This window comes from Pseudophryne corroboree, chromosome 3 (genome assembly GCF_028390025.1).
Source record: "Pseudophryne corroboree isolate aPseCor3 chromosome 3, aPseCor3.hap2, whole genome shotgun sequence".
Taxonomy (NCBI): domain Eukaryota; kingdom Metazoa; phylum Chordata; class Amphibia; order Anura; family Myobatrachidae; genus Pseudophryne; species Pseudophryne corroboree.
In genome coordinates this window covers 188198255-188207057 of record NC_086446.1, presented here as the reverse complement: position 1 = coordinate 188207057, position 8803 = coordinate 188198255, and the positions used below count along the sequence as shown (strand labels likewise).

At 42.2% G+C, this 8803-nt stretch overlaps 1 long non-coding RNA gene across 1 annotated transcript; it reads right to left on the bottom strand.

Annotated features, from left to right (window-relative positions):
- Positions 1–488: 488 nt before the first annotated feature.
- On the bottom strand, positions 489–8196 carry LOC135057576 (uncharacterized). The gene is made up of 3 exons (XR_010244213.1): positions 8130–8196; positions 2498–2646; positions 489–2322 (listed from the first exon to the last, which is right to left on the bottom strand). It is a non-coding gene; the product is annotated as an uncharacterized LOC135057576 (long non-coding RNA).
- Between the last annotated feature and the right edge of the window lie 607 nt (positions 8197–8803).

The window sequence follows — 8803 nt, the reverse complement described above, 5'->3', positions numbered from 1 at the left end:
AACACATGGTTTACATCTACTTTTTTAAAGGAAGTGATGTGGGTCAAATATGAAAAAATAATTGAGACCTGACATAATGAATAACTGCTATGCAATGGAATTATTTTTTTGTTTTATTAGAATGTGGCTGGAATGTTTTATTTTACTGTTGTAAGCATCTCAGGTGGTTCTTACATCTATCTGGGCCACCACTGACGTCACACAGATAATATGGTTGCAGATCCAAACTATCAATCAAAAAATAATAAAACATAGCAGATGGCTGCCTAACGGGTGGATCAGGGGCCAGTTGCAGGGCTTCACATCTTTCCTGTGGTTTACCCTATTATATACAGAGAGTCGGAAAGATGTCTGTTATTTTTGTGGAAATATGCAAGCACACAAAATATGCATACTGTATCTTGTACTTACAACTCCTTACACCTGGAGAGACAGTATGGAAGAGGGAAGGGACAGGCACATGTTCCTCTGACCTTCAAGCTTTCTTTATTGATCAATCATATATGTTATGACAATTACAGATGTGCGTCAGACCATTTTTGATGATTTTGTTTCAACTTTGTTGCCCGGTTTGGGATTCAGTTTTGGATTTCGACTGGTTTTGGATTTAAAAAACAAAACTAAAATCACATAATTTTGGCCTTTTTATGTTCCTATAGTATTATTAACCTCAATAACATAACAATAACAAGCTACCAATGGGCTTAAGGCAGCTTTGCAGTGGCAAAATGTAATCGGCACTACCATCCTCTCCTTCATCAATGTGTACATAATCGTCGCACAATAACTATTCATCCCCGCTGAAATCCACCATTACAGAATTCTCTGTACTTTGACGTAAAGGTCTTCCTCGTGGAATTAATTTTGATGAACATCATCCTTTCCACATTCTGGGGAAGTAACCTCCTACGTCGATCGCTGGTAAGGTTCCCGGCTGTGCTGAAAACGCTTTCTGAGTACACACTGTAGGATGGGCACCTAAATACTGCAAAGCCAGTTTGTACAAGGGCCTCCAAATTGCCTTTTTTTCCTGCCAGTAGTTATTGAGATTCTGTGACATGCTTAGTGTGTCATCCTTTGGATGGTGACCGTATCAGATGGAGTTACGGTAGAGGTGTTACTAATTTTAGGCAATTCTTTTAGACCCAACCAGATGTCAAAATATTGTGTTGACTTCTCTGCATCACCACTGGGTCATTTGAGAAAGCTGAGTTTTTTCCTGCCAGCTGCCAGAGAAAATGAAGGAGGAGATGTTGTTGTGTTATGTACCACTTGACCTACCAATTTGCTTACCAGGAGCTCTTTGCATCTCTTAAGATCTGAAGCAGTTAGAAAGAAAGACACAACATATGACTTAAATCTAGGATCAAGCATGGTCACCAAAATGTAGTTATCCAATTTCAAGATCTTGATAACTCTTGTATCCTGGTGAAGTGAATAAAGGACTTGATCTACAAGTCTGACATACTTTGCAGAATTGCTTTGTTTAATCTCCTCCTTGAATTTCTGTAGCTGATTTTCCAAAAGCCTAATAGGGGAATCACCTGACTCGAGTTAGCAGTGTCTGAACTCACTTCACAGGTGGCTTCTTTAAAGGGTTTAAGCACTTTGCACAAGACAGAAAGTATTATCCACTGTGCTGGGCTAAGGTACACTCCCCCTCCTCTCCCAATGTCATGGCTTGTTGTATAGCTATGGATGGCTTTTTGCTGTTCCTCCATTGACTAGAGCATATAAAGGGTGGAATTCCACCAGGTTACCAGATCTTGCTTCATTTGGTGGCTGGGCAAATTGAACTGTTCTTATAAGTGCTGCAATCTCCCACATCTTGTGGATGAATGTCGAAAATGTCCCGAAAATTTTCAGGCCACAGACAGCATCTCCTGCATGCCCATGTCATTTTTCTTTTTTAAAAAGGCCATATCACAAAGTTGACTGTGTGAGCAAAACATGGGACATGTTGGAATTCCCCCGATTGCAAATCCTGAGGAGAGACCAAGTGAGGTAAGCCATGTTGCTATGACATCCCTTAGTTTTTGTCTCTCAGTGAAGCCGATGATACACAAAGTAGCCTGGCTCTGAATGAGCTGGTGTTGTTTATTAGATTCTGCTTCTGCTGTTGAAGGTGATTCACCAACCCAGTAAGTTGTCACAGTCATGTAATCTTTAGTTTGCCACTACCGCTTGTCCACATGTCTGTGGTAAAGTGGACAGTGGGTAAAATAATAATACAAAATAATTCTAGTCCAAAAAGCGCTTCACTTCTCTGCTGCTTCTCTCCCAATAATGAGGTTTCACCATCCTCAAGGTAACAAAGTCAACCTAAAACAATAATCAGGAGACAGCGCTAAGATATGTCAGTTTTTCCTAATTATATAAGGAGGATTTCTCTTTTTCACTCCTCAACACAACTTATGTTCAAAAAAGGACCACAGTTCCATATATCATATACAGATGAATTTCGGGTATTACACACCCCACATGTTCTTATACTCACACAAAATGATGGGAATAGAGAACACGTTCAATATTCCATACAAGCTTAGTGCTATCCTGATCCATGGATAGACGTTTCCAGTTTTTCAGCCAGTAACAGCATGTGTTCTAATCTCCAAACAGTTTTAATGATTCTTCCACCGATGATTCCTCATATGGACATTTGTGGAAAAAGAGAGACACAAAGCACTGCTAGTGCATTACCACAAACAACCTTTTAATGTCTCACATAAATTCAATCCATCCAAACATTTAAAATACATATAAGTTAAAAAAAAGGACTCTCCAGTGCAAGTTTGCCTACCAGAACGGGACGCTCATACAGGATGAGCATACAGCGCATAAGATGTTATAGCCCGGGCATGCAGCTACCCTTCTCCGTACGGCGGCTCCCCTCAGTGACAAATGTGCAACTCAAAGTCCAAGCTACCTCTCACCTGTCGTCCAACGCGTTTCTACTCTTTGGGTCTTTGTCAAGGCACGCTGTGGAGTCACAGTACTTGTACGTTATGGCTACACAGTGGGGTACAGCACAACATATTTTTTTTCACTTTTTAAAAACCTTGTTCACAAATGACATTGCGGACTCACACCGCTTATGTGAACACAGTGGGGTACGGCCTGCAGAGTCACAGTACTTGTACGTAATGGATGCATAATGGGGTACAGCCTGCAGAGTTACAGTACTTGATTGTTATGAATACACAGTGGGGTATGGTCTGCAGCGTCACAGTACTTGTACATTATGGATACAGAGTGGGGTACAGCACAAAAAAATATATAGTTTTTAACTTTTTTACTTTTCTTGACTTTCAAATTCTTTTTACTTTTTTTTACTTTTTTAAAGTTTTGGTTACTTTTTTACACTGGAGCGGATGGGCACTGGATAGGTGCATTGTCAGCACTGGGTTGGATGGGCACAGGACAAATGTGTTGGCAGCACTGGAGCAGATGGGCACTGGACAGGTGCGTAGGCAGCACTGGACCGGATGGACAGTGAACAGGAGCGTTGGCAGCACTGGAGCAAATAGACACTGGACAGGTGTGTCGGCAGCACTGGAGCAGATGGACACTGGGCAAGTCCGTCATCAGCACTGGAGCGGATGGGCACTGGACAGGTGCGTCGTCAGCATTGGAGCGGATGGACACTGGACAGGTGTGTCATCAGCACTGGAGCGGTGCATCAGCAGCACTGAAGCGGATGGACACTGGACAGCCAATTAATTAAGACAGGCCAGCCACTTAATTGAGTCTGAACTCAGCACAGTCACTTGTACCAGCAGATTACAGCGCAGTTTACAGCAGCATGCCTTGTATAGTCTGGAGTTTGGACATAGGCCCTCATTCCGAGTTGATCGCTCGCTTGCTGCTTTTAGCAGCAGTGCAAACGCTAAGTCGCCGCCCTCTGGGAGTGTATCTTAGCTTAGCAGAAGTGACCGAAAGGTTAGCAGAACTGTGCTGAAATTTTTTTAAGCAGTTTCAGAGTAGCTGCAGACCTACTCCTTCCTTGCGGTCACTTCAATCTGTTTAGTTCCTGCTTTGACGTCACAAACACGCCCTGCGTTCGGCCAGCCACTCCCGCGTTTCCCCAGGCACGCCTGCATTTTTTAGTACACTCCCGTAAAATGGTCAGAAACACCCACTTCCTGTCAATCACTCATCGATCAACAGAGCGACGGAAAAGAGTCGCTCGGCCTTGTGTAAAACTGCATAGTTTTTTGTGAAAGTACGTCGCGCGTGCACACTGCGGCCCGTACGAATGCGCAGAAATGCCGATTTTTAGCCTGATCGCTACGCTGAGAACAACGGCAGCTAGCAATCAACTCGGAATGACCCCCCCATAGCCACTTGAATCAGTACAGTACAGCGCAGCATAAAGCAGCATGCCTTGTACAGTCTGGAGGCTGGACACAGCCACTTGAATCAGAAGAGCATAGCGCAACATACAGATTGAAATGTTGCCAAGTCGCTGCCACGGGTCCCTTAAATAGAATCCAATAGAATGCGAGAATCTGACACAAAAGCTAGGTCTCGACCTGGAATCTGATTCTGGTGGGAACACCCAAGCCACAGCTTATGTAGACTCAGATCTATAAGTTCGAAGAGGTTCAGATTTCAGGGAATCTGAACCGCTCATCTCTAATGACATTACCTGAAGGTAAGTGACAAGATTTTAACACATTTTAGAGATATGTTCACCTGCTGCAGGGTTTCCCAACCACGGTCATCAAGGCACAGTCCAGGTTTTAAGGATAGCCATACATCAAAGGTGGTTTAATTAGTTCCTCAGTGTTTTGATTTAACCATCTGTGCTCAAGCATGGACATCACTAAAATCTGGACTGTTGGTATGCCTTGAGGACCGATGGTGGGAAACACTGACCTACTGTATAGCAGTGTGCAAATGTACAGTTGTACTCAAAGTAACAATACAGGATGGTACAGGGTCTCCTCAGAGCTATGTACTACACATCCACGTAGTACTGTGGCGCTCAAACACAGTGGCAAGATGCACCACACTAAAGGGGCCTGTAAAGGTAATGAGATTGCGCAGGAGCCCATTCCATTACCAACAGTAATAATATGCAGGTATCCAGAGGGATGTCCAGAAAACATGCCGAGGTAGAATAGTAGATTCCAATGAAAAATCTAGATAAGTAAAAAGAAAAATAGGAGCAGCAACAGCACAATCCAAACAGATGGGCAATATAACCAGTACAAAGCTGCTGGCAAGATTTATACTGCAGTCTACCAATAAGCAGGGAGCTCCCAGAATAGCCTCCGTAACCATAAACAACCCTGCACAGCTGGGAGCCCCAAGAAACAACACTGCCATAAGCACACAAACAGCACAGTCATGGAAACTGGTTCATCCACTGAAAGCATGCTGACATGGGCTCAAGTCAAGAGACCTTCATTCAGAATGTTGATCCCAGAATGGAGATAAGTTCATTACATTGACTTGAGCAGAGCGGGGTGTTATACAGCTCACCAGCCTGTGAGTGCATGTAGGTAATGAGTAACAGTGCAGGATGCTGGAAAAGGTCTCACTGGAGCTAAGTGGAAGACTACTCTCTTCTACTGCGGTACTGTAACATATGCTCAGTAGTAGCCTCGTGGCCATCTTAAAGCTTCCCTGAAGGAAGAGAAACATGGAGTCTTTGCAGTAGCACACTCCACTTTCACCCCCAAAAAAATTGCATTGTGAAGGATATGGGGAAGAGAAGGAGCAGCAGGACAGGAAGGTGAAAAAAGAGAAAAAATAGAGAGCGCAAACAAACTTAATTAATAGTATTTATTATACTGATCTATAGAAACCCATAACCACTGGGTATTAAATCAATAAAATCACAAATTATATTGCATATGTGTACATACATTAAAATAAATGTAATAAATGGGATCCTCTAACCTAAAATTCACAAAAAAATGACTGGACACAAAGTTCTCCATTTGATATGGCAATAAAATGTATCCGATAGTATAAATAAATATAACCATTTTTTTTTCTTTAGCTCCGTAATCCACAGAATAGTTCAAATAGCTAGTGCAAGACTTCACTCTTTGATATATAGTTGCAATTCATTGGAGTGAAAAGTTTTCAAGTCTCTAATAGCAAGTGCACTGGTGTTTGTCCGGCTTCCAAGAAGTTAATCTAAATGCAGCGGCTCCGTCACACGCTCTCTACAGGTGGCAATGAGAGAGATGTTTGGAGTGGTTGCGGCCTACCGCTTCCAGGGTGATTCGGACCGGCGGCGCTAGGAGTCTCCTCGCGCTGGCTAGTTACACCGATCACTTGTGGATAAAATGGTTGTTAGCCACGGTCCCCGTTTGCAGGAGGACCACTTCTGGTGGCTCCAAAATTGAAGAGAGCGGTGCAATGCAATGCAGAGCCATAAATGTATGTGTCCGTGGAAAAGGCAAGAGTCCCACAGCCTATACCCTGACGCGTTTCTCGACCAAAGGCACCGGTCGTTTCTTCAGTGGGGAAAAGACCGGTGCATTTTTATCCACAAGTGATCGGTGTAACCAGCCAGCGCGAGGAGACTCCTAGTGCCGCCGGTCCGAATCACCCTGGAAGCGGTAAGCTGTAACCACTCCAAACATCTCTCTCATTGCCATCTGTAGAGAGCGTGTGACTGAGCCGCTGCATTTAGATGAACTTCTTGGAAGCCGTACAAACACCAGTGCACTTGCTATTAGAGACTTGAAAACTTTTCACTCCAATGAATTGCAACTATATATCAAAGAGTGAAGTCTTGCACTAGCTATTTGAACTATTCTGTGGATTACGGAGCTAAAGGAAAAAAAAGGTTATATTTATTTATACTATCGGATACATTTTATTGCCATATCAAATGGAGAACTTTGTGTCCAGTCATTTTTTTGTGAATTTTAGGTTAGAGGATCCCATTTATTACATTTATTTTAATGTATGTACACATATGCAATATAATTTGTGATTTTATTGATTTAATACCCAGTGGTTATGGGTTTCTATAGATCAGTATAATAAATACTATTAAATAAGTCTGTTTGCGCTCTCTATTTTTTCTCTCTTTTTTCAGTGCTATACAGGGTTGCTAATACCCTGGTTTGTGAGAGCAGCAAACAGCATATCAGCACAGGTTCAATTAGGGCGCCTTTCTTCTGGTGGTTTTTTTTAGGACAGGAAGGTGGCCTGCTGGATCCGACATGACATGACATGACATGGGGCTGATCCCTACTGTAAGCAGGAATGCAATTTATGTGGTGGCAAGTGCCTGGAAGTTGGGCAGTCACTAGGAAACACCAAAGTGTCAGAAGTGGCCAGACCAGAGCTCAAGACTCCACTCTCATCATGCCCCCCCTGTGGGTGCAAGTTGGGCCCATAAGTCAAAAGGCTGCCACGAGGATACCTGACTCATTGGCCCCTGCACACTGCCCAACGTGCACCAATGAGCAGTGGCGTAAGTTCGTCTAAGTCGCCCAGAGGCAAAATAATTGATGATGCCCTATATATATATATATATATATATATATATATATATGACGATGGGCTTTCAGCCCGAAATATATGTAGGTTTTAAATTCCAGCACACTGCAAGATACCAGAGTACCACCTGCATTTCCCTCTACATTATTGGGCTGCCATACCCGAGGAGGGCACCGGAGCAAGATTTACTGAACATATAGGCTGAGTGCCGGGAATACCTTTATATATATATATATATATATATATATATATATAAAATATATCACAAATCTGAGGGCGCTAATAAAATTATTAGAAAAACAGTATATCAATAATGACGTTAAGGAGAGTATTGTGAAACATAAAGACAATATAGATAAAAATTGATTTACACTTCCACACAGGAAAGCACATATAATTAAACATATAATAGCATCAGAAATTGTTCCAGTTGAACGAGGCAAATGATTTTTCTTACAGAATGATTGTTCAATTAATGGTACAGATATCGAAAAGACATAGAACCCAACATGTTTCATCCCAAGGACTTCTTCAGGGATAAGTATCTAAACAATAAATGCAATAACTGAATACAATACATGATAATATTAACAAGATCAGATCATAAATTATAAAAAAACATAAATTATTAACGATCATCAAGATGCATAAATACATACCAATGATTATGGAAAACATGATGAACAGAGAAATGTCACTAGAAGTGCCGGTTTGAAACAATCCTGAAAACACATAATTTTTAAAATATCAGAATCTGTTTTAACAAAAAATTCCGAAGAGGAGAGCAGGTTTGACAGGATGTACATACCATAATGGGTTTCCCATATGGGATATCAGTAAAAACATTGATTTAAAACTGGATAGGTAAATCCTCCAAGACAGTGACAGTGAGGACATTGGCTGGGGAGGCACTGGTTATGCGCGCGTCTCCAGAAAAGGGGGCATGGCCACTCAAATGGGGGCATGTCCTTCAGTGTAGTAGGACCCCTTATACTATACTGTGCCCCTTTCACCTTATACCACACAGTATGAGCCAAAATTCACATTACAGCACACGGTATGAGCCGAAATTCACATTATAGCACATGGTATGAGCCGAAATTCACATAACAGCACACAGTATGAGCCGAAATTCACATTACAGCACACGGTATGAGCCGAAATTCACATTACAGCACACGGTATCAGCCGAAATTCACATAACAGCACACGGTATGAGCCGAAATTCACATAACGGCACACGGTATCAGCCGAAATTCACATTACAGCACACGGTATGACCCGAAATTCAGATTATAGCACACGGTATGAACCGAAATTCACATTACAGCAC